The 26,643-nt window shown below is 43.5% G+C and overlaps 1 protein-coding gene and 1 long non-coding RNA gene across 2 annotated transcripts in view; one reads left to right on the top strand and one right to left on the bottom strand.

Annotated features, from left to right (window-relative positions):
- Window positions 1-26,643, top strand: part of LOC307211811 (uncharacterized protein) — a 198,677-nt gene that overhangs the window by 11,606 nt on the left and 160,428 nt on the right. The gene's annotated exons all lie outside the window — the stretch shown is intronic.
- On the bottom strand, window positions 13,537-25,451 carry LOC307212082. Its single transcript, XR_013836806.1, has 3 exons — window positions 25,369-25,451; window positions 24,758-24,874; window positions 13,537-13,822 (listed from the first exon to the last, which is right to left on the bottom strand). It is a non-coding gene; the product is annotated as an uncharacterized lncRNA (long non-coding RNA).

The following is a 26,643-nucleotide window of genomic DNA, read 5'->3' as shown; positions in this document are numbered from 1 at the left end:
CACCACCTGCCTCCTTGATCTGTGCCCATCTTGGCTGATTAGGGCGTGTCTAGATGTCGCGCGGTCCCCCCTGGTTGAAATTATCAATTTGTCCCTTGCCACGGGGACATTCCCAGGGGAACAGAAGGAAGCAGTGGTGTGTCTGCTCTTAAAGAAAACTTCACTAGATCCTTTAGATCTATCCAATTACTGCCCAGTTTCAAACCTTCCATATCTGGGTAGGGTAATTGGGAGAGTGGTTGCTGAACAGCTTGGTAGGTTTCTGGAGGAAACAATGGCTTTAGATCCATTTCAGTCTGGTTTCCGTCCTGGTTTTGGGACCGAGACAGCTCTGGTTGCCCTAACAGATGATCTCCGTAGACAACTGGATCGAGGCGGGTCAGGACTGCTGATCCTTTTAGATTTGTCAGCAGCCTTTGACATGGTTGATCATGATCTTCTGGACCACTGTGTCACCGACGTGGGGATACAGGGCATAGCCCGTAAATGGCTGTGCTCTTTTAACTCTGGTTGGGGACAGAGGGTGGCACTAGGGAGGGAAATGTAGTCATGCCACTCCTTGGTGTGTGGAGTGCCGCAGGGCACAATCCTCTCCCCGATGCTTTTTAACATCTTTAGGCACCCCCTTGCCCAGATTGTCCGGAACTTTGGGCTGGGCTGTCACCAATATGCTGATGACACTCAGCTTTATCTGTTGATGGATGGCTACACCGACTTGGCCCCGAACACACTGACCAGATATTAGGAAGCTGTGGCTGGATGGTTTCGTGGGAGCAGATTGAAACTAAATGCTTTGAAGACAGAGGTCCTATGGCTGGGTCGAGATGGCATGGGGATGAGGGACCAACTCCCTTCTCTTGCGGAGGCCCAATTAGTGCCATTGCCTTCTGTTAAAAGTTTGGGTGTAATCCGTGACGCCTCCCTTTCCATGGAGGTGCAGGTTACAGCAACAGCCAAGGTGACATTTTTCCACTTTCACCGCATCAAGTAGTTGGTCCCTTACCTTTCCCGCCCCGACCTGCCCACAGTGATCCATGCAACGGTAACCTCCAGGCTTGACTACTGTAATTCGCTCTACGTGGGGCTGCCCTTGAAACTGTCCCAGACACTCCAGCGGGTGCAGAATGCTGCACCGAGGCTCCTCACGGGGTCTCTGCCATGAGAGCATATTCACCCAGTGCTTTTCCAGCAGCACTGGCTCCCGGTGGAGTGCAGGGTCAGATTTAAGGTGCTGGTTTTGACCTTTAAAGCACTTCATGGCCTAGGACCCTCATACCTACGGCACCGCCGCTCCTGGTATGCCCCACAGAGAGCCTCAAGGTCCATAAATAGCAACACCCTAGTGGTCCCGGGCCCTAAGGAAGTTAGATTAGCTTCAACCAGAGCCAGGGCCTTTTCAACTCTGGCTCCGGCCTGGTGGAACACTCTGTCTCATGAGACCAGGGCCTGCAGGATCTGATTTCTTTCCGCAGGGGCTGTAAGACAGAGTTGTTCTGCCTGGCCTTTGGCTTGGAGCCAGTTTGATTCCCTCCCCCTCTTTCTTTTTTCTTTTCCTTTCTCCTCCTTTGATGAGGCTACATTTTAATATTTTAAAGTTTCAATATTTTAATGTTGTATTTTAATTTTGTTTTTAAGTTGTATTCATTCAACTTGTTTTTATTATTGCTTGTTATGCGCCCTGAGACCGGCCTTGGCTGGGGAGGGCGGGGTATAGATAAAAATAATAATAATAATTATTATTATTATTATTATTATTATTATTATTATTTATTTATTTGGAAAACAGCTGAAGGAGTTGGGTATGTTGAGCCTGCAAGTGAGGGAACTGAGAGGAGATATGATAGCCATCTTCAAATAACACAAGGGCTGTCACATGGAAGAGGGAGCAAGCTTGCTTTCTCCTGCCTTGGAGGGTAGGACTCTAACCAACCGGTTCAAGTTACAAGAAAAGGGATTCTGACTGGATATATGGGGGGGGGAGGGAAATAATGAAAGTAAGATCTGTTCAACAGTGGAATGGTCTCCCTCAGGAGGTTGTGGACGCTCCTTCCTTGGAGGTTATTAAGCAGAGGTTGGGTGGCCATCTGTCAGGGATGCTTTAGCTGAGATTCCTATATTGCAGGGGGATGGTGTAGGTGACCCTTGGGGTCCCTTCCAATTCTCTGATTCTGTAATTCTATCACTATATAAAGAAAACTCATTAGGTACTTTGTTTATATTAAAAAGGTAAAGGTACCCCTGCCCGTACGGGCCAGTCTTGACAGACTCTGGGGTTGTGCGCCCATCTCACTTAAGAGGCCAGGGGCCAGCGCTGTCCAGAGACACTTCCGGGTCACGTGGCCAGCGTGACATTGCTGCTCTGGCGAGCCAGAGTCGCACACGGAAACGCCGTTTACCTTCCCGCTGGTAAGCGGTCCCTATTTATCTACTTGCACCCGGAGGTGCTTTCGAACTGCTAGGTTGGCAGGTGCTGGGACCGAGCAGCGGGAGCGCACCCCGCCACAGGGATTCGAACCGCCGACCTTTCGATCGGCAAGTCCTAGGCGCTGAGGCTTTAACCCACAGCGCCACCTGCGTCCCCTTACATCATACTGCTAATTGGGTGATATCCTTTGGTATGGTTATACCTAAATATCTAATTGATTCTCTGCAAATATGGAACTGATAATTCTTAGCTGAATCAACAAAGACACCTTTACTTCCAGGAAGCAATTCTGACCTTTATGAATTTCGATTTATGAAACAATGTGACTATTTGATAGGAATATCATTGTGAATATGTTTGGGGAAAAATAATAAAGAATTACACTACACAAAAGAGAGAATATTTTAAAGTTTCAATGTTTTAATGTTGTATTTTAATTTTGTTTTTAATTCGTATTCATTGAACTTGTTTTTATTATTGCTTGTTATGCGCCCTGAGCCCGGCCTTAGCTGGGGAGTGTGGAGTATAAATTATTATTATTATTATTATTATTATTATTATTATTATTTGGAAAACGGCTGAAGGAGTTCGGTATGTTGAGCCTGCAGATGAGGATACTGAGAGGAGATATGATAGCCATCTTCAAATAACACAAGGGCTGTCACATGGAAGAGGGAGCAAGCTTGTTTTCTCCTGCCTTGGAGGGTAGGACTCTAACCAATCAGTTCAAGTTACAAGAAAAGGGATTCTGACTAGATATATGGGGGGAAATTAATGAAAGTAAGATCTTAACCCGAGGTACTATTTCTGGGTTAGCGGAGTCTGTAACCTGAAACGTATGTAACCTGAAGTATATGTGACCCCAGGTACCACTGTGGATACTTGGGCTTCTTTCTCATTTCTGCATTTTTAATTTTATTTTACATCTGTTGTTCTTGTTTGTGTTTATTTATTATGAATGATGGAATAAAACCACTAATTTGTATGGTGTGAGTTTTTTGGGGGGTCATAAAATAGGGGAGGAGAACATAAAAATACAAGCATCACAGAAACAAGCATACTAAGCAAAAATGAATCCAAAACTGCAGACCAGAAGAAAAGCAAATGGAAAAGTTTCTTTCTTTGTAGGTACAGTGGTACTTTGGTTCCAAAATACCTTTGTACTCAAACAACTTGGAACCCAAACGATGCAAACACGGAAGTAAGTGTTCCGGATGGTGAACCTTTTTCAGAAGCCAAAGGTGCTCCGTTTTGAGTGTTATACTTCCGTTTTGACTGCCACACTTCCGTTTTGAGTCCAACACTTCTGTTTTAATGGTTATGCTTCCGATTTGAGTGCTGCACTTCTGTTTTGAGTGTTACACTGAGGTCTGTCTGTTTTTGCTACTTATTTTGTGTCTTTGTTTTTGCGGCTCTTTTTCTTTTGTTTTTGTGACTGTGTGTAACCCAGTTCAGCAACTGATTGACTGATTGTGTGACAGCAGTACATTGTTTATTGCTTTCATTTTATGGATCAATGGTCTCGTTAGATAGTAAAATTCACGTTAAATTGCTGTTTTAGGGGTTGTTTTTAGAAGTTTGGAATGGATTAAACCATTTTGCATTGCTTTCTATGGGAATGCGTGCCTTGGTTTTCGAACGCTTTGGTTTTGGAATGGACTTCCGGAACAAATTAAGTTTGAGAACCAAAGTACCACTGTACTGCAATTGCACTTGCATCAGACTGCATTAAAGCAAATCTCTTAAACAACATTCCGCTTCCTTTCCATCCAGGCGCCATGAATTTGGCAGCTGATTCTGTGAGATGATGGGAAATCTGTTAATTGATATGGAATTGGAAAAACCACACCCGAAGTACAGCACACGTTGTGATTGTTTGAGAAAGGATGTTCTTCAGATAAATCCCAGGAAGTTCTCCAAGATGAATAAATTGCCTAGGATGAGTTAAGAAAAAAGAGGCCTGGATGGTTCAAATGTTGACAATTGCAGGAAATACCTGTTTGCAGCATTTCCCACTCAGATGCACAAATGTGTGTTTCTTTTTTTTTTATAATAATTTTTATTAATTTTCCACACAAATAATAAAGAACAGTATAAAACAGTACAACTTCAAGCTCGTCAGTTCATTCCCTTCTTTCTTTGACTTCCCCATACCTCCCCATCCCTGCATCCTTGTTTAATAATTCTTTAGCAACCCTTAGGTCCATTATCTTAATTCCCTTTCATAAAAATTTCTTAAGTTTTTTTGTTTACTGCTGCAATTCTTTACTTCTTACCCCCTGACATCTTAGCACTCCTCAATTTTGCAATTATTTTTAAGATATATTTTGAATTTCTTCCAGTCCTCTTCCATTGTCTCTTTCCCCTGGTCCCGGATTCTGCCCGTCATCTCGGCCAGTCCCATAAAGTCAATCACCTTTGTTTGCCATTCTTCCAGAGTAGGTAGTTCTTGCGTCTTCCAATACTTTGCCAGTAGAATTCTTGCTGCTGTAGTGGCATACATAAAGAAAATCCTATCCTTCCTTGACACCACTTGGCCCACCATGCCCAAAAGGAAAGCCTCTGGTTTCTTAGGAAAAGTCCACTTAAGGACCTTCTTAATTTCATTATAGATCATTTCCCAGAAAGCTTTAACCCTTGGGCAGGTCCACCAAAGGTGGTAGAAAGTGCCTTCAGTCTCATTACATTTCCAACACTTATTACTAGGCAGATGGTATATTTTTGCAAGCTTGACTGGGGTCATGTACCACCGGTAAATCATTTTCATAATATTTTCCTTTAAGGCATTACATGCAGTAAATTTAATACCGGTGGTCCATAACTGTTCCCAGTCAGCAAACATAATATCATGACCGATATCTTGTGCCCATTTAATCATAGCTGATTTCACCATTTCATCCTGTGTATTCCATTTTAACAGCAAGTTATACATTTTTGATAAGTTCTTAGTATTGGGTTCCAATAATTCTGTTTCTAATTTTGACTTCTCTTTCTGAAATCCTATTTTCCTGTCCTGTTTGAACGTCTCATTTATCTGATAGTAGTGCAACCAATCTCGAACCTTAGGCTTTAGTTTCTCATAACTCTGAAGTTTCACCCTTTCGCCATCGTATTCTAAAATCTCATGATATTTTGGCCATTTAGAATCCATATTAAGCTTTTTTACTTCCCTAGCTTCCATTGGTGACACCCACCTAGGGGTTTTACTTTCCAGCAAATCTTTGTATCTAATCCAAACGTTATACAATGCTTTCCTTACAATATGGTTTTTAAAACTTTTATACACCTTTACCTTGTCGTACCATAAGTATGCATGCCAACCAAAACTATTATCATACCCTTCCAGATCCAAAATGTCAGTATTCTCAAGAAGTAGCCAGTGTTTCAACCAGCAGAAAGCTGCTGATTCATAATAAAGTCTTAAGTCCGGCAGGGCAAACCCCCCTCTATCCTTTGCATCAGTTAAAATCTTAAATTTAATTCTGGGCTTTTTGCCCTGCCAGACAAATTTTGATATGTCTTTCTGCCACTTCTTGAAACAGTCCATCTTATCCACAATCTGCAACGTCTGGAATAAAAACAACATTCTAGGCAATACATTCATCTTAATAGTAGCAATTCGGCCTAACAAGGAAAGTTTCAACCTTGACCATATTTCCAAATCCTTTTTAACTTCTGACCAACATTTTTCATAGTTATCCTTAAATAAGTTCACATTCTTGGATGTTAAGTTTACCCCCAGGTATTTTACCCTTTTTGTTATTTCCAAGCCTGTTTCATTCTGAAAACTCTCTCTTTCTTCCATTGTTAAATTTTTTTCCAACACTTTCGTTTTTTGTTTATTCAATTTAAAACCTGCTACTCGACCAAATATTTCAATTAATTCTAATACTCTTTTAGTACTAGTGTCTGGCTGTTGCAAAGTCAATACTAGGTCATCTGCAAATGCTCTTAATTTGTAATGTCTAGCTCCGACCTGAACTCCTTTAACCAACTGGTCCTTTCTAATCATGTTTAACAAAACCTCCAGGACTGATATAAAAAGCAAAGGGGATATTGGGCAACCCTGCCGTGTACCTTTTTCTATGGGTATTTCTTCTGTTACCACATTGTTTACAATTAACTTGGCCTTTTGTTGAGAATATATTGCACCTATACCGTTTTCAAAACCTTGGCCTACCCCCATCCCTTGGAGATTCTTTTTCATAAAAGTCCAACAGATATTGTCAAAGGCTTTCTCCGCGTCCACAAAAATCAGAACTGCTTTCCTGTTAATGTCAACATCCAGCAGCTCCAAAATGTCTATAATGTTCCTCACATTGTCTGACATATGTCTACCTGGGAGAAAGCCTGTTTGGTCCTTATGAATCTCTTCTGTCAACACTCTTTTCAATCTTTTTGCCAAAATGTCTGCAAAAATTTTGTAATCCACATTGAGTAAAGATATAGGGCGGTAGTTTTTGACCTGGTTCTTCTCAGTCTCTGTTTTCGGTATAAGTGAGATGAAAGCCTCTTTCCACGATTCAGGTGCCTTTTTCCCCTTCAAAATTTCATTGCAGACTTCCTTCAATGGTTGTATCAGCCATTCTTTCAGCATTTTGTAGTATTTGGCCGTCAGACCGTCTGGTCCTGGTGATTTTCCCAATTTCATATTTTGGATGGCACCCTCTATTTCTTGTTCTGTTATTTCCTCATTTAAGATCCTTTTACTTTGTTCTGAAATTTTTGGTAAACCGTATTTTCTGATGAATTCTTCTATTTCTTGTTCATTGATTGGCCCTTGTGCATACAATTTCTTAAAAAAACTTTGAAAACAATTGTTTATCTCATTGGGTTTGTGGATAATTTTTCCATCCATTTCTAGACTTGTTACAGTATTCATTTTCTGCCTTTTTTTCAGTTGCCATGACAGAAGTTTCCCACATTTATCCGCTGATTCAAAAGTTCTTTGTCTCATTTGCTTTATCTTCCATTCTATTTGTTGGTTCATGAGCTCCATATATTGCATCTGATAAAACTTTATTTCTCTCAAAATCTCATGGGACTTTGGTTTGGACCTCAGCTTCTTCTCTCCTTCTTTTATTTTTTCTAAAAAATTTTCCCTCTTCTCATTTTGTTGCTTCCTCTTTATAGAATTTTGTTGAATTAGGAAACCTCGCATCACGGCTTTGCTTGCGTCCCAGATTATTCTTTTTTCCACATCTGTTTTCCTGTTGATCTCAAAGTAATCTTTTAATGTTTTAAGGGCCTTCTTGTGGATCTCTTCATCCTTAAATAGGGTGTCATTCATTCTCCATCTAAAGGATCCAGTTGTTGTTAGTTTCATCTCCATCTTCACTGCATTATGGTCGGAGCACGTTTTTGGACATATTTCTACTTTTTTTGTTCTTGACGCCAGACTGCTAGAAATCCAAATTTGGTCTATTCTTGTCCATGTCATTTTTGCTTAAGAGAAGAAAGTTCCCTCTCTCTCTAGAGGATTCCTTGTTCATCTTCCTCCCATTCCTCCTGCCAAAAAGCTATAATGTTCTCTGTAAGAAATTGCACAAGGTTGTCCCCTTCCCCTTCAGGCACCAATCTAAGTTTTAGGTTCTTCTCTTTACGTTGAAGTTCCAATAAGGAGAGGGCTGCATCATGCTCATTCACTTTTTTAATAATAGGCCCAAACTTTTCCCTTGTCTCTTCAGCCGTTGTTTTTGCACTTTCTGCAATCTTTCGTGTTTCTGAATTTTCCTGGATTAATCTATTTATAGAATCTGTGTTAGATTTTACACTAGCTGTATTCACATCCAGTCTTGTTGTCAACTCTGTTAATTTTTTAGAGTTCTCTGTCGATAGCTTTGTCAATGCTTCCAGGGATTGATTTATTTTAAGTAGTGCCTGAGTCATAGGATCCATAGAAGCTGGTGTTTTTTCCTGTGCAGCTGGTACAGTTCCTGATATAGAGCCCCTTTTCTTGTGAGATTGTTTTGCTTTCTGCCTTGTTACTATCTCTTCTGTAGGGGCACTCATATCCTCAAGGTCGTTTTCACAGAGTTGATTTCCAAGTGGAAAATCCCACTGTTACTTTTCCAAGTGCAACAGTTTCACTTAAAACCCTCTAGAGGGAGCATTCAATTGTATCCAAGTGGCAAGGAGAAAGAAAAACAAAGAAGCAAGGAAGTATAACAGTAGCCAATAGTTTCCAATATCCAAACCGTAACGTCTCTATCTTCTATGTAGCCAAAATGCAACAGGGTAAATCTAAGGTCCGGTAACTTTGTTACGAGCAAACCCCCACTTCGCAAAGTTTGACAGTCCACATCCCGGTGTCTTATTTGGGCAGCCCGACCTAGGGGGGTTTGGCAATGGAAGGCTTAATTTTCCAGTAATTTTCCAGCAGGTTAACAATGTCCCAATCCCTTCCCCCCTTCTCCTGCCGATCTGGGGGGAAGTTTAAGTCCGATGTCAGTTTGACAGCTTAAAAAAATAGAAACGTTCCCTTCAAATGCAGCTTGGTTTTCGTTGCTTTATCTCTCATGCAGCTCCGGGAAGGCAGACTTCCTTAATTTATGCCTTTCCCGTTTTCAGCCGAATTTCTTATTTAATGTCCCGTTACTTTTTCGATCTTACTCACGGGTGCTGTGGTCAAATTCCAATTGCAGGAAGGAATCGGCGCTCTCCGTTCATGGCGACGCGGCTTCACTCCGCTAGCTGGGTGACGACTCTCAGCACCGCGCTTACCCCGATGCCGCTTAGAAGCCTTTAAAAAGGCTCCCTCACAGTGCCGGGGGGCGCAAAAGGTGCCCACCGAATCTCCTTTGTTCACAGGCTCCGCGCCTGTGATTTTAGGGGTCCCCCGCTTGCCGTAGCGGGTAAGACCCGAACTAGCGAAGCAGTCCTGCCTCGGAGCTCGAGGCTCGGACCGCCATTAAACGCTGGCGCCGACCGGAAGTCTCTGCACAAATGTGTGTTTCAGCATCTTTTTGGCACGGCAACACTATAAGTAGAGAGAACCTCCTTGTTCCATCCAAACTCCACTTCCTTCTGCCTTAGAGTGCCTTCCCTTTGGCAGAGATCTCAGAGGAAACTACAGCCATGAGGTTCCTCTGTCTGAGCTTTTCTCTGGTCTTCATCTTCTTCCATGTTGTTGCAGGTAAGAGGGCACAGGGAGGGAGCATCTGCTGCAAATGCAGAAGGTCTCAGGTTGAGTCCCAGTTATTTCCCTATCCAGAAACCCTGAAGAACTGTTGTGTGTCAGTGTAGACCATTCTCTCTTACGTGTAGTATAATTCTTTATTATTTTCCCCAAAACATATTCACAATGATATTCCTATCAAATAGTCACATTGTTTCATAAATTGATTTCCCACCCCCACAGAGAGCCCAGTGTAGTGTAGTGGATAAGAGCAGTGGACTCGTAATCTGGTGAACCGGGTTCGCTTCCCCTCTCCTCCACATGCAGCTGCTGGGTGACATTGGGCTAGTCACACTTCTCTGAAATCTCTCAGCCCCACTCACCTCACAGAGTGTTTGTTGTGGGGGTGGAAGGGAAAGGAGAATGTTAGCCCCTTTGAGACTCCTTTGGGTAGTGACAGAGCGGGTATCAAATCCAAACTCCTCCTCCTCCACTTCTTCAATGCTTCTACTCAAACACTTTCTACTGCATTATATCTTTATCTATTACAAAAATTTTCTGTACTAAAGGTATTTTATTATTTTTCCTCCACGGTTTTTATCCTGCCCACAATTTCATCTGACTACAATTTCTTTTTTAAGTCCACAAAAGGCCTCCATTCTTCCATTCATCATTGTGATCTCTTAATTTCTGTGCATATGATATTCTAGCTACTGTACATAAATAGTTTCAGGCTTTTTGGGAATAGCCCATTTCAACATTTATTATATATTGTTTCCCCAAAACCTTTAGCTTTTTTGCATGTCCACCACATATAGAAGAATGAGCCATCTATTTGCTTACATTTCCAACATTTACTTCACACATTTTTATACATCTTGGCCAGTTTATTTGGCATTCAATAAGACCTGTACCTCATTTTAAAATGATTTTCTATAAGTGTATATGGAGCAGTAAATTTCATTTCCTTTTTCCTTGACTTCTTTTCCAAGATTGATGCAAATTGTAGATCATTTTGGTCAAACTTCTTGATATTCTATAAATTGGTCAAAGTCAGAGAACATGCTAGCTCCCTCTTCGATGTGACAGCCCTTGAGATGGCTATCATATCACCTCTCAGTCTCCTCATTTGCAAGCTCAACATACCCAGCTCCTTCAGCCATCTTCCACATAAGGTTCGGTCTCCAGAGCCTTGACCATTGGACAGCCCTCCTCTGCTCCTCTGGTCAAATTGATAATTACATTTTTAGTAAGGATATTCTTGGAGTTGCAGAACTCCATAGACATTTCCTAATTAAGGAATTCCTTTTCTGGGAATATTTACTACATATATCACCTGGAATTCTACTCACACTATAGATTATTCTGGGAATAATGTTCATTTAAGAGTATTAACCCTTCCGCATAAGGGCAAGTTAAATGACTCCCATCTATTAATAGATAAAGAAAACTCATTGATTACTTTGTTTAAATTACATGCTACTAATTCGGTGATATCCATTGGTATGATTATACCTAAATATCTAATTGACCCTCTGCAAATATGGAACTGATAGTTCTTAGCAGAATAAATAAAGTCACTGTTACTTATATGAAGTGATACCGACTTTGCCCAATTTATAGAACATCTTGAGCAGGGCTAGCATCGGCTGTCCTCCGATGTCTCTGTGCACCAGGAACCATAACAGAAGATCCAGAAGAAAATTTGGCAAATGGTTAGCTCAGTTGTTTCTGGAATCCAAGTTTCTGTTCTGTTCAGTGTTTCGAAGCTATGACACACCAGAGGCTTGCCCATTTTACTGGAATTTTGAGCAGACAACCAAACATTAGCACAGGGAACATGGATGGATTGTTAGATAACAAAATCTCAGACTCTCCAACATTCTGCCAGTTAAACTTGGGATGTGAGTCTTTCAGTGCCATACACCCAGGCAAATGATCTGGGGCTTCCCCTCTTCAGCCCCCGGTTGTTGTTGTCTCCTCTTTCTCCAGTGGAGGCAGCATTGGGCAGAGGAGGCATGGCTAATGGGTAAAGTGGGGGCAGCCTGACTTGCATCACCAGCAGCCCCCCCTCCTCCTCTGCTTCCATGGAATAAAGCGCAGCTGCCTTTTTTCCACAAAAGACATCTGTCTTTGGGTGCTGAGCTCTCACAAGAGCCAGCTGAATGGTGAGGGAGCTCAGCACAAATACCAGGACATCCAATCAGAAACTGGCATAGCTTCTGTAATTCTGTGATGTCCCAGTTGAATCAGGACTGTTGATGGATAAGCAGTCTTGTCTTGACATCTGGCATAGTGACCTGTGACCCTCTGATTGTTGTTGGACTACAATTCCCATTATCCATGAACTGCAATTCCCACAAGCCCTGGTATATTCTGCGTGGGTTGAAGCCAAAGGGAGAGGGGGAGGAAATTATAAGCAGCTTGATGATGAGCTGAGCACGCTCAAGGTAGCCACCGACACTACCTCCCCGCACCCCCAAAAGATACACTTTCCTCAGTCCATTTTAGCACCCGCTACCCCAGCCTGGTTTCCTAACATTGTTTCTCCTTTCCACTGCTGATTCTTTCTCCTCCCTGGAGTCATCCTAACCAGTCAATGATCCCATTGTGGAAGTATACCTGAAGGAGCATCTCTACCTTCCTCATCATTCAGCCCGGACACGGAGGTCCAGCTCCAAGTGTTGGGATTTTAGTTCCCACCAGCTGCAAACAAGCAGCCAGATTGTTTACATCATGTGATGTATCTGATCATGTGACAGGAAGTCTGAGCCAGTTCTCAGTGCTCTCAGTATAATCTGGGTGGAGTTACTGTGAGTTGTCTTCCGCTTCTGGGTAGATGCAGAGTCGTGTCGTAGACTCGCATCCTGTACTGCTCAGGCGACCAGGTATGCTTTTGTACAGTCTTAATAAAGTAGCAGTTGGACTACAGACTCTCCTCTTTCTTCTGTGATGGATTGCCAGAAGATTGCTAGCGTGCTCCTCTCAGGAGGGAGGGGTCGCTTATCAATGGTTTCTCTGGACTGAGGGGGATTCCAGCCAGAGAGTGACCTCCAGAGAAAGGCCCTGGGTGCCTGGGATGCTGGCACCGCTCCCGGGCAGGCATTTTTCCAATAACCTTCTGGCGGTTCCTTCATTGGGAGAGGTGAGGTTACAGGGAAGCAGGCAGAGGGCCTTTTAGGTAGTGGTGACCAAGGAACTAAGGGCAACGGCACCAGCGTGGTATTGGTCTAAGACCTGGGAGACATGGGCTCATGGGAGAAAATGATGTACATCGCCTTGAGTTCCTTGGGGAAAGTTGGGAGAGAAATGTCTAAACAAACAAATTGAAAGTCGCATGGATATGTTTTCGTATGTGTTGAACTTAAAATAAAATACAAGCAGTAAAAGATATCTAAATTGGCATCTGCAATTATACTTGGCTATGTTATGAATTAATGTATGTAAATTAAAGTTGAGAAGAAAGACCCAGATCAATGATTGAATCTGGGATCTTGATCACTAGGCAGCAATAACCCTTCCCGACTCTTTAGTCTACACTCTCTCCCTGGCACCTCCCTGAGTTCCTTCTTTCCTTCTCAAAATTCCAGAAAACACCCCTTCAGAAAATTCTGAGTCCTACTCAGAGTACACCCATATAAATCAATAAACCTGATGTGCATTCAGCAGCATTAAATACCACTCTCAGTGACCATGGCCACCTACAAGGCAGTGGATCCTGAATAATCAGTTCCTGTTAGGTCATGGCTCCATTCTGGGTTGAGTTCACCCTATCCCACCCATGTTCACATAACCAACTGGGCAGCAAAACCCAAGCTCTGCCTGGGTGCATGGAAAGCATTAGCTGCAGTTATCTCCTCCTGGGACTCGGGGATGAGGACTTCTGTCAAGAGGGATCTTGGGCAGATATGATGCGCTTCCACTGGAGGAGGGTCATATTTAGTCATAGATGCTTTTTTAAAAAATGAAAAAATACAATTTTAGATTTGCAGGTTAATATGCGTTTAATTAGATGATCATCTGAACAGACTGATCTTTATTTCATTGCCTGCTTTCACAAATGGATTGATCAGGCCCACTTTCACAAGCAAAGATCCAGAAGAATCAGCGTAGCAATCAGGCTTTCATACCTATGGATGTGGGCTGCTCACTGATGTAACTCAAGGGCACAGCATTGTGCATTGAAGCCACAGTAAGCCGGAAGCGTTAGACCAGATGGGCAGCGTTTGGTGAGTTCCTCCTGGCAGAACCCCCCTTTTCCTCTTACATTGATTATTGTCCTCCTGAATAAAAGAAAGAAGGAAATCTGTAATTGATGGCACTTTCATGAGCCTGGAGTCGGAGTGCTCACCTTCAGGAGATGAGGGGGGATCATAGAATTGTAGTGTTGGAAGGACTCAATGGAACGTTTAAGGCCACCCTGCAATGCAGGAATCTGTAGCAGAAGGGAAGAGGACATGCAGGCCCAGCCCCAGAAGAGATGTCAGTGGCATATGCAAGATCAATGCCGACATCTCCTGGCCCATCCTGGATGTCCGGATGGGCCGCTGACAGCTGCTGACTTTGAGGACTCCATCACAGGCTAGCATAGATCTAGTAAATTATTTCTCATCTCCAGCCTCAGACTGCAGTTGCTTCTCAATTAATTTCTCCAGTATTTCTAAGAGGCTGTATGAACTATCACCACTGTGTGAATCTGAAGAAGTGTGCATGCACACAAAAGCTCATACCAATAACAAACTTAGTTAGTCTCTAAGGTGCTACTGAAAGGAATTTTTTATTTTGTTTTGACTACGGCAGACCAACACAGCTACCTACCTGTAACTATCACCATTGTTGGCATTCAAGGATTCCTCCCCTGGTTCAGGTCCTTAGGGACCATGAGGTTTCTAGCTCCGGTTCTTGTCAGGGAACTGGGGGCTGAGAAGGGGGACACACTAGGGAAATACAGAGAGCAGCCTCCGATGGTGAGCAGTTGCACTGAGGCATCTAATCATAAGCCTGCATTTTTATTAAAGCTTATATGTTTAATCAGTGCCTGTATCTTAAAAGACCAGTCTTAGAAGACCAGTTGCCTAAAAACCTTGACAAGATGTTTTACTCCTAGACAAGGGGCCCCCCTGATTTATAGCAGAAAACAATTCTCAAAGTCGTAAAAAGGGAATTACAGGCTGACAGCCAAGGTTACACTGACCCTACAAATTAAGGGTGGATAAATAGTAAAATGAGCCATATCTTCTTCCTAAGGTTAAGAAGGTCAAGAGCAGTGAAAAAGCATCTAGCTGGCAGAAACAGAACATTTTCTGGGAAGACTTTTCAAAAGCTGTTTGTTTCTTAAACTAAGATCCTTTTAAGATTTCTTTTCCTTTTAAAAGGTTATTTATGTATTAAATATATTAGCTTAAATATAATTATGCAAAGGATTTAAGAAATGCTAGATTCTTATTTCATATAGTTGGAAGAGATCACAGGGGCCATCAGCCATCAGCCCCCCCCCCCTTGCCAGACAGGAGACGCCATCGAGCACTCCTGATATATGGTTGTCAGGCCTTTTGTCTAGAAACCTTCAAATGAAGGAGATCTCTCAGTGTTGATGTGAACTAAATCCTTGACATATGCATAAGATAAAAATTCAAGATTAATTATCTGTTTTGGAAGGCAATAGGGCAAGGAGGGCAAGAGGTGAGCTGGTAATTAAGATTCCTTGTTGAGACACATGTAAGATATATTACTACTTATTTGTCATTTATAGATAGAAGAATATATAGCTTTTTGATTTCCATAAAAGGGCAAGAAGGAAATGGGTGTATCTTTTGTGATTGGCTCTAGCAAACAGCCAATAGGAATTTCAACCAGGCTGATTGGACAGAGGCAGCCACAGGAGGAGCAAGGGGGCTGGATTAAGGAAATATAAGTGCTGGCCAGAATGGCAAGAGGCCAGGCCAGAGCTTGGTAACCATATACCACTGTGCCTCATATTTATTTGTCTGACAAATAAATTATTATTTTAATTTCTCTATTGCTGCGTTGAATATTTCATTCCAGCTAAGCGTTAACCACAAGCAGGGTGCTACATTTTATGGTGCCTCTGTGACTCGGATAAGTGGTCTGCTGGAACGCAGCCCCTTCGCCCTACTGGGCAGGGTACAAGAGAGAGGACCTCTAAACTGCTTACCCAGCGCGCACTGGGAAATTTTTCCAGGGGAATGCAGAAGACTCGTCTGTCTGATACCCTGCTCACTGGCGGCGACGGACCGGGGGGAACCAGCCAAGGGTAAGTGCACAAAGGGGTTTTGGCCCTCCAATTAATTGGGAGGAAGAGAAGTCTTGATCAAACTTCTGCGTCTCAGTAAAGGGGAACTGAGTACGCTAGGTGGCTGGGTACATCAGATGGTGATCTGGTGTAGGGAAAGGTTGGGAGGTAGAGTGTGGTGAAGTATCCAGCGCATTGTATGTGTGAGAAAGTACAGAGCAATTTGTAGCTGACCTGAGTGTGGAGTGAGTAGTACTTCGGTTCCCAGTGAGGCGACTCCATCTGGGCAAGGAATCTCACAAAGCGCGTGTATGTGTGACTGAGTGGATACTTCACAGGGCCATACAATGGGAATTGGGGGTTCAAAGGGGGGAAATACACCTCTTGAATGTATGTTAAATAATTTTAAGAAAGCCTTCTCAGGGGCATATGGAGTCAAAATGACGCCAGAGCGCTTGAGAACGTTATGTGAATTAGAATGGCCGAAATACAATACTGGATGGCCATCTCAGGGAACCTTTGATATAAATTTAGTAAGCAAACTTTGGTCTGATATCACCAAAGAAACTGGAGGGTGCCCAGAACAATTTTCATATATAGATTCTTGGCTGAGCACATTAAATAAAAATCCTCCATGGATAAGGGAATGCAAAGTCAAACGATGCAAATTATTGGCTGTAAAAGCCGAAGCTAGGAAAGGAATCTTGCCAAATAAACTCAAACCCATTTTTGAGGGACCAGAGGAAGAGGTGCTTCCACCTCCACCCTATGCTCCACATCGAAGGGAGCCTAATCCAAACACTCCACCAGTTGTAACCCCAAGGCAAGAAACTGGAATGAATAATGGGGGTGGAGTCACAGAGCTTGATTCCTTGATAGATTATGATAAATATCTTCAGGAGGCATTGGAGTCCTATAATAAAGCCCAAGCAGAAGTGGTTATTCCACCTGTGACTCCTAATAGACCTCCATCTACAGTCTCCTTTAGTGGAACAACTGATTGCCTACCCCAAACCCCTGTACATCCAAGTCCTAGAGAAATATTACAGAAGTTACAGGGAGACCTTGATCGGTCAGCAAGCAATACAGCCAGGCGTATAAAGCTGCTAAAAGAACGCCTTGGGACAAATACTATCCCCTATGATTTGAGGCCCCTAGAGCAAAGTGAAGAAAAAGGTCACGTAGTAGCCCCTCTTAGAAGAGTATTTGATGCACTTGAGGAGCCTGTGCTGGTTAACGGGCAACCCGGACCACGGCCACCTCGAACTTCGACCCTGCAATATATTCCATTCACGACTACGGATCTGATGAATTGGAAAACACACACCCCATCTTTCGCAGAAAAACCTCAGGCTATGATGGACTTGGTGACTTCAATAGTAAATACTCATAGTCCTACTTGGACAGATTGTCGCCAGCTCCTAAATACTCTTTTCACCACTGAGGAAAGGAGAGACATAATTGAAAAGGCACAGATATATTTGCGTGAGCAGGCCAGAGTGGGAAATATTTTTAATATTGATCGTCATCTTCAGGACAACTTTCCCTTGGAAGATCCTAATTGGGATCCAAACAATGCAATTCACCTGGCCAGACTTACCACCTACCGCCAGACACTTGTGCAAGGTATCCGCAGGGCATGCCAGAAGCCCACTAATATGTCTAAAGTCTCAGAAGTAGAACAGAAACCAAATGAGAGTCCGGGAGACTTTTTAGAGAGGCTGCAGGAAGCCTATCGTATATGGACTCCTTTTGACCCTGAAGCCCCTGAAAACAGCAGAATGATTACTGCTACATTTGTGGCCCAGTGCGCTTCTGACATTCGTAAGAAAATTCAGAAATCAGAAGGATGGGAAGGGATGCTGATGAGCCAAATTATGGCCATTGCACGCCGAGTTTATCGGAATAGGGATGAGGCTGAGAAACAAGAGAAGAAGAAGTGGCAGAAGGAAAAGATGGTAATGCTAGCCACAGCAGTGAAGCAAGACTACCGCCCCTTAAATGGAGGGAGAGGATGGGGAAAGAATCCACCACTGGGAAGGAATCAATGTGCAAATTGCAAGAAGGAGGGTCACTGGAAGCGGGAGTGTCCTGAACCCTTGAGGTTGGAAGAAGTACGCCCAGGTCCAGGCCCAGGCCCAGGCTCCGGCCCAAGGAACCAGGGACGGGGACGAGGAATGATCCGAGATGGAAGATATCAGAGACCTGGACAAGGACGGAGTAGAGACAATTTCATTGGACTGGCAGAAGAGGATTTTACCCAAGACTAGGAACGACCGGACTCCATAAAGTTAGGCTTCCAGGAGCCCACGGTCACGATTCAATTAGGGAGCCATTTAATAGACTTTATGATTGATACTGGGGCTGAATACTCAGTACTCCCAGAACTATTGCAGAAAAAGGCATCCAAAAGTGTAGTCATTAAAAGTGCCACTGGACAGTCAGTTAAGAGATCTTTCCTCCAACCTTTGGAATGCCAGATTGGGGGACATCGTTTAACCCATCAGTTTTTGTATATACCTGAGTGTCCAATACCTCTCTTAGGCAGAGATATGCTGTCCAAATTGCAGGCCCAAATCACCTTCACTCCTCGAGGTCCAGAAATGAAACTGCCATCAAAAGCAGCAGGAATAATTACCCTCTCAGTACCTAAGGAACAATCATGGCGCCTAATGTCAGCCTTGCAAGTCCAGCCCACATTGGATACAGAATTAAACAAGCTCCTCCGAACTCTACAGGTGCCACCAGGAGTATGGGCCGAAAATAGCCCACCAGGAATGGCTAAGAATATAGCTCCAATTGTAGTAACCCTAAAACCTATGGCTACCCCTGTATCTGTAAAGCAATATCCCTTACCCCGGCGAGCAGCAGAGGGCATCCAGAAACATTTGGACCGCCTATTAAAATATGGTCTGCTTAAGCCCTGCCAATCAGAATGGAACACACCCCTTTTGCCTGTTCGAAAACCTGGGACAGATGAATACAGGCCAGTACAGGACTTGAGGCTCGTAAACCAGGCTATCGAGACCTTGCACCCAAATGTACCAAACCCATATACCTTGCTGAGTTTGATCCCACCAGAAGCAACATTTTTTACTGTATTGGACTTGAAAGATGCATTCTTCTGTTGCCGGCTGGCACCACAGAGCCAACCTATATTTGCCTTCCAGTGGGAAGACCCTTTGACAGGAACAAAAGGCCAGCTAACCTGGACAAGATTGCCCCAGGGATTCAAAAATTCCCCAACTTTATTTGGCACTGCCTTGGCGAAGGATCTAACAAGTTACCCCTCAATACCGGGAGAAAAGGTGGTTCTGCAATATGTGGATGATCTTATACTAGCGGCAAAGGATTTTGATACCTGTAAAGAAGGGACAGAGGAACTGCTCCACTTGCTCTGGGAAGCTGGCTACCGAGTTTCCCAGAAAAAGGCACAGTTATGTTTAGAAAAGGTCAAATATTTGGGCTTTGACATCTCACACCAACAACGAGCATTGAGACCAGAGAGGAAAGAAGCTATTTGCCTTATCAAGGAACCTACCACAAGAAAACAACTTAGAGGATTCCTGGGAACAGCAGGGTTTTGTAGACTATGGATACCTGATTTCAGCAGTCTGGCCAAGCCCTTACATGAAAGCACTTGAGGTGCAGAAAAGGACCCATTTGTATGGGGACCTGAGCAGAAACAAGCCTTTTTAGTTATCAAACAACGACTTATGGAGGCCCCAGCCCTTGGATTGCCTAATTCGGAAAAACCCTTTCAGCTGTATGTACATGAACAGAATGGGATTGCAGCGGCAGTCCTGACCCAGAGATTAGGAAGTTGGAACCGTCCAGTAGCTTATTTGTCTAAACAATTGGACTCAGTAGCAAAAGGATGGCCTCCATGCCTAAGGGCAGTAGCAGCCACTGCAAGCCTTGTCAAAGAAGCTGATAAATTTACCTTTGGCCAGACGATGTATGTGAATGTACCTCATGCTGTTCTGACACTCATGGAATATAAGGGTAGTTATTGGCTAACGAACCCAAGAATGGCTAGATACCAAGGCCTATTGTGTGAAAATCCCAGAATTCATCTACGAGTAGTGAATATGCTCAATCCAGCAACTTTGCTGCCCCTACCAGAGGTAGATGATGAAGAATCACATGATTGTCTCCAAATAATGGATGAAGTTTATTCCAGTAGACCCGATCTGAAAGATGAGCCATTGAAAAATCCAGATGTTGTATATTATACTGATGGTAGCAGTTACCTGCATGAAGGTGCCAGACGAGCAGGATATGCTGTGGTCACTAATGAGGAAGTTGTGGAAGCTGAAGCTTTGCCTGCTGGCACCTCAGCACAAAAAGCTGAACTTATAGGTTTAACTAGAGCTCTGCAATTGGCAGCTGGATGTAAGGCAAACATCTATACTGATTCTAAATATGCCTTCTTAACCCTGCATGCACATGGAGCTCTATGGAAAGAAAGAGGTCTAATCGGAGCCCACGGGAAGGCCTTGAAATATGGACCTGAAGTAGAAATCCTGTTGGAAGCAGTATGGGCTCCAGAACAGATTGCTGTAATGCACTGCAAAGGTCATGGACGAGGAAGGGATCCAATAACCAGAGGAAATCATGCTGCTGATAAAGCAGCCCGAGAGGCAGCCCAAAAGCCTGTGGGAGGATTTATAGCAGCCCTTATACCAGAGGTAGTTCCAGAAGAAGTTAAACCTCACTATACCCCAGAAGAGAGGAAGTGGGCTGAACAGGAAGGAGCGGTTGTGAAGGACGGTTGGATGATCCTGCCGGACAATAGGATTTATGTACCTCATCATCTAGCAGGCACAATTGTAAGAAATTATCATGAATCTACTCACCTTGGCGGTACTGCAACCAGAGAGAGTCTCAGTCGGAAGTTGTATATTATTAATCTATCACAATTAGCAACTTGCATTTCACAGAAATGTGTTCTTTGTGCTAAAAACAATCCCAGGCAGGGACCGGTACAACCTCCTGGAATTCAGCATGTGGGATACGTCCCCATGGAAAGCCTAATTGTGGACTTCACAGAGTTGGTCCCTTCTAAGGGATTCAAGTATCTCCTTGTGTTTGTAGATACTCTTACCGGATGGGTTGAAGCTTTTCCCACCCGAACTGAAAAGGCACGAGAGGTAACTAAGAGACTCCTCACTGAATTGATCCCGAGGTTTGGATTACCTAGATGCATTGGAAGTGATAATGGGCCAGCATTCATTGATCAAGTAGTACAAGAAGTATGTCGAGTCCTACAAGTGAAATGGAGACTGCATGCAGCATATAGGCCTCAGAGTTCAGGGAAAACTGAAAGAATGAATCGGACTCTGAAAACCCAATTGGCAAAATTAACCCAGGAAACGGGATTGGGATGGGTAGATGTGTTACCCATAACACTGTTTCGTGTTCGGTGTGCACCCACAAAAAGACTTAAGTTGTCACCTTTTGAGCTCCTGTATGGGAGGCCACCCTCCTTTGTTCAGGATATTCCAGCTGACCTTAAACAAATAGGAGACCATGTGACACAGGAACAAGTGCAATCTCTCTCCCGTGTTTTTGTTTCTCTTAACAGGTGGGCCCTCGAGCGCACGCCGTGCAGCATTGCCGAGCCGATTCATCAGTTCCAGGCTGGCGATAGCGTATGGGTGAAAGAGTGGAAACGCGATCCACTTGCACCTAAGTGGCGTGGACCTTACACCGTCTTGCTCTCTACTCCAACAGCGGTGAAGGTAGCTGAGGTGACCCCCTGGATTCATCACTCTCGTTTGAAGAAGTCTGAAGGCAGTTGGACATGCAAAGGTGACCCCTCTAATCCTTTAAAACTGACTCTCTCCAAAAACCCCTGTATCTAGCCCTACCGGGAACGGGCTAGGTCACGGGCAACATTTAGACGACCGGCCTGCTGCAGCCACAACCTGGAAGCTGGCTGACCTGCGCACGCCTGAAGCTTGAGGAGCGTCTGAACCAGTGACTGTGGACGGGAAGATTCTCTTATACAATTGATTGACTGCCCCCCTTGTGGAACAATTATAAGGGATATTACTCATTGGGGATCCTCGGGATATATGTTTTGGTCTTGGTGGTTCCCCATTTCTGTCACTGGGGGAATTATATTGGGGCTAATATTTATTTGCTATCACAATAAGGTAATCTTTTGTGGAAGGAATGCATATGCTAGACATCAACATGATTTTATTATTAATCCTGATCCCTTGGGAAGGGGAAGGGTCCTTGAATCTGACCAAATTTGCTAAATATGGATTCCGCCATGACCACAATATGTGGGTAGGCTTAGCTGAGATGGTAGCCAATGTTGCAAATAGGACTAATTGCCTTGTTTGCTCTCTTGGGCCAGATGATTCAGAGGGAGGTATGCCCTTATTACCAATACCATTAAATGCCATTGGTATGGTAAGCGAAATGCCACACCAAACAGAAGTACAGAATTTCCCCGGATGGAACTCAACTAAACCAATACGAGTTATACCTGTGCAAGGGGAATTCTGTGTGCATAAATCATCAGATTCAGCTGATCCTACCATGATAGGCTCTTCTCATTGCCACTATACTTGGGATTATATTAAGAATAGTCAAACCTGGGCAAACGGTACTACGTATCGAACTCGGAATACCTTGCCCTGTGCACCTCCTTTTATTCATGCATGGAAAATGGTATGGAACATAACTGTGACAGAAGAAGGCAATCTAACATACTGCACTGTGAACTCTCTACCCCTTTTGATATTTCGCCTTCTGCACTCCACGTACCAAAAACCTCAGACCCGATGGTTGTGGTGGATATGTGGAGAATGGGCATACAAGAAACTCCCTTCCAAATGGAGTGGGACTTGTTTCTTGGGATGGGTATTACCACCAATGTGGATTATGCCCACTAGTTCGGCCAAGCGTACACGAAGAAACGCTGACATTTCTCATATAGCAGGAGGAAGTACCCAAAGTTGGAGCGGTACTGATGATTGGCCACCAGAGCGCATTATAGCCTATTATGATCCTGCCTCCTGGAATCCTGGTGAGCTCATACAAGGGGCACGGGATCCTATTTATAATCTAAACAGAATAATTCGATTGCAAGCAGTAGTGGAACTTGTAACCAATGCAACGGCCCAGAGTTTGAGACTTATTGCACAACAGTTGGATGAAAGTAGAGCCGCCATTTTGCAGCTGAAAATGGGAATGGATTATGTACTTGCCAGGCAGGGAGGCCTATGTGGAGTCTTGAACTTGACAGGGAATGCCTGTTGCTTCAACATTTCTGATAATGGTGAGGCAATCCGTGTGTTGGCCACAAAGATGGAGAATATAGCACATGTCCCAGTACAAACATGGGAAGGATGGGATATGGGATGGCTCACCAATTGGTTACCTAATGTCGCAGGACTCAAAGGGATACTATTGTCTTGCTTGTTTTTCTTGACAGTAGTAATAATGGTTTTATGTATGGTGCCATGTATCATTTCATGTTTTAGAAGTACAATTAGCAAGATGATTTCAAATGAAACTCTACCTCATATCATGGCCCTATACAGAGCTTTACCTCAGGAATATGATGAAGGTCAAGCTATCAAGGACACTTGGGATGAAGGTCCTTGAGCTTGAAAGGGGGGAATGAGGCATCTAATCATAAGCCTGCATTTTTATTAAAGCTTATATGTTTAATCAGGGCTTGTATCTTAAAAGACCAGTCTTAGAAGACCAGTTGCCAAAAAACCTTGGCAAGATATTTTTACTCCTAGACAAGGGGCCCCCCTGATTTATAGCAGAAAACAATTCTCAAAGTCGTAAAAAGGGAATTACAGGCTGACAGCCAAGGTTACACTGACCCTACAAATTAAGGGTGGATAAATAGTAAAATGAGCCATATCTTCTTCCTAAGGTTAAGAAGGTCAAGAGCAGTGAAAAAGCATCTAGCTGGCAGAAACAGAACATTTTCTGGGAAGACTTTTCAAAAGCTGTTTGTTTCTTAAACTAAGATCCTTTTAAGATTTCTTTTCCTTTTAAAAGGTTGTTTATGTATTAAATATATTAGCTTAAATATAATTATGCAAAGGATTTAAGAAATGCTAGATTCTTATTTCATATAGTTGTAAGAGTTGTAACTATCCTGAAATTAAGTCAGGCACCAGCCCCCCCTTGCCAGACAGAAGACGCCAATCGAGCGCTCCTGATATATGGTTGTCAGGCCTTTTGTTTAGAAACCTTCAAATGAAGGAGATCTCTCAATGTTGATGTGAACTCAATCCTTGACATGCATAAGATAAAAATTCAAGATTAATTATCTGTTTTGGAAGGCAATAGGGCAAGGAGGGCAAGAGGTGAGCTGGTAATTAAGATTCCTTGTTGAGACACATGTAAGATATATTACTACTTATTTGTCATTTATAGATAGAAGAATATATAGCTTTTTGATTTCCATAAAAGGGCAAGAAGGAAATGGGTGTATCTTTTGTGATTGGCTCTAGCAAACAGCCAATAGGAATTTCAACCAGGCTGATTGGACAGAGGCAGCCACAGGAGGAGCAAGGGGGCTGGATTAAGGAAATATAAGTGCTGGCCAGAATGGCAAGAGGCCAGGCCAGAGCTTGGTAACCATATACCACTGTGCCTCATATTTATTTGTCTGACAAATAAATTATTATTTTAATTTCTCTATTGCTGCGTTGAATATTTCATTCCAGCTAAGCGTTAACCACAAGCAGGGTGCTACATCAAAACTGAATCCAACTTTTTACTTCTAAAAATAAAATTAATATACCCTGAGCGTATTATCAGCTACTCTGATCCAGAAACTGATCAGTGGTTATTTCCTTTAGCACAAGCAAAGCCCTGCATTGTCCAGTGAAGATGTAGAGTGTAGATCAGGAAAACAGGATTAAAAATTAGTAAACATTTGCACGAGTGGGACCACCAAGTGATGGGTATCACTTACATCTACAGCAGTGTTCATTAGGACCACAGGAGATGTTTGTAATCTCTCCAAAGGTACAGTTCTTAGTGATTGGGGCCTGGCAAAATCCTCCCGAGTATGTACAAAATGGAATTTCATCTGTGCAAAAGAGAGGGAATTAAATTGTCATTATTTGAAAGGACTTCTTGTGCAAAACATAAACATTCATTTGACTGATGTTTTGTTTTGAGCATTGAGCCTGAGGTCCTGGACCAGGAAATGGGAGACCAGCCTTCAAATCCAGCCTCATCATGAGGCTCACAGTGTCTCCTTGGACCTCTCAGGGTCGTTGTGAGGATTAAATTAGGAAGAACCACAGAAGGCACCTTGAGCTCCATAGAGAAAAAGGTGGGAGATAAATGCAATGAGTAAATACATATTCAAAGCCTTCTGTAACAGCACGTCAGTATTATTATCTCCCATAATACCGATGGGAGATCGAGGCTGAGAGTGAAAGCCTGGTTTACCCGAGGGCAGCTGGTGAGCTCATGGTGGAGTTTTACAGATTTGGATTGTCAGGCATGGGAAGTCCTGATTTCACTGATGCTCAGTGTTACATAGAATGGTTTATTTTTTTGGGGGGTGGGTCTTACCGGTCCTCATGGGCTTGCCGTCCGGAAGGTCGTCGTTCAAATCCCCATGATGGGTTGAGTTCCTGTTGCTCGGTCCCAGCTCCTGCCTACCTAGCAGTTCGAAAGCATGTCAAAGTGCAAGTTGATAAATAGGTACTGCTGCAGCAGGAAGGTAAACGGCGTTTTCATGCGCTGCTCTGGTTTTGCCAGAAGCGGCTTAGTCATGCTGGCCACATGACCTGGAAATACTGTCTGCAGACAGACGGGGGCTCCCTCAGTCAGTAAAGTGAGAGGAGCGCACCAACCCCAAAGTTGTTCAGGACTGGACTTAACTGTCACGGGTCCTTTACCTTTACCTTTATATATATATTTATTTACTGCATATTTATCTCTTTTGCAAAAACAAAACAACTCAATGGATATCACTTACCCCTGCAGCAGATTCCATTGTAGCCACAGGAGACCCCTTTAATTTTTCCATTGGCACACTTTGTAGATGCTGGATAATGTCAGTTTCCTCCTGCTAGTTCACATATAAATTGCCCTGTGTAAAAGAGAAGGGAAATAAATTTGTTTAAAGGGGGCAAAGGGGTTGCAAACTACTTTTTTCCAAACTAGAACCCTGCATATTTAATGGGATGGCCAACTTTTACAGGCTTCTGCTGCCTGTCAACCTGTTAACTACTGTTTCATTGGCCAACATTAGCAAGGGTCAGATTGGTCCTCCTTCTCTGCAAACCCTCCAGCTGATTCCTGAACCTTGTAAGGGTGTTGATACTCAGCTGCACCCAGCCACTTGGGTGGCACATAAATCATAACATTATGATGCTGATTACTGCTCCTGGGATCCTTTCAGCACAGCTGCCAAACCTAAATTTTACAGGTTGCTAATGGAAGGCGAGAAAAATGAGCAGATAATGCACCCACAGACCCACATAACTGGCCACCAAGTCAGCCTTCCTTCCATTCTACTGAAGGTTCCCCCTTTGCTGTCAACATCTGTGATGGGATAATGAGCTGCTTGTGCGTAAAAGCTGAATCCCTCAGAGCTTTGCAAAGGTTTCAAAGCTCTGCCTTTACGGGAGCCCTCAAGGCATGACTCCCTCAATCGCTGGCAGAATCTGTCAGTGGGCGTTTCCGGAATTTGCGCCAACATAAGAGTTCCTTAACGGAAACTCTCCTTCGGGATTCTCGGCGTGACAGCTTCCTGCGAGGGGTAGGTGTACCCAGAGGAGGTCCTGAGACCTCCCCGCTGTTCTCACTGGAAGTCTCCTGGAGCCATCCCTCCGACTGAGT

Source organism: Podarcis cretensis, assembly GCF_951804945.1.
Source record: "Podarcis cretensis genome assembly, chromosome: 3".
NCBI lineage: Eukaryota > Metazoa > Chordata > Lepidosauria > Squamata > Lacertidae > Podarcis > Podarcis cretensis.
This window is presented reverse-complemented; position numbering and strand designations above follow the sequence as displayed.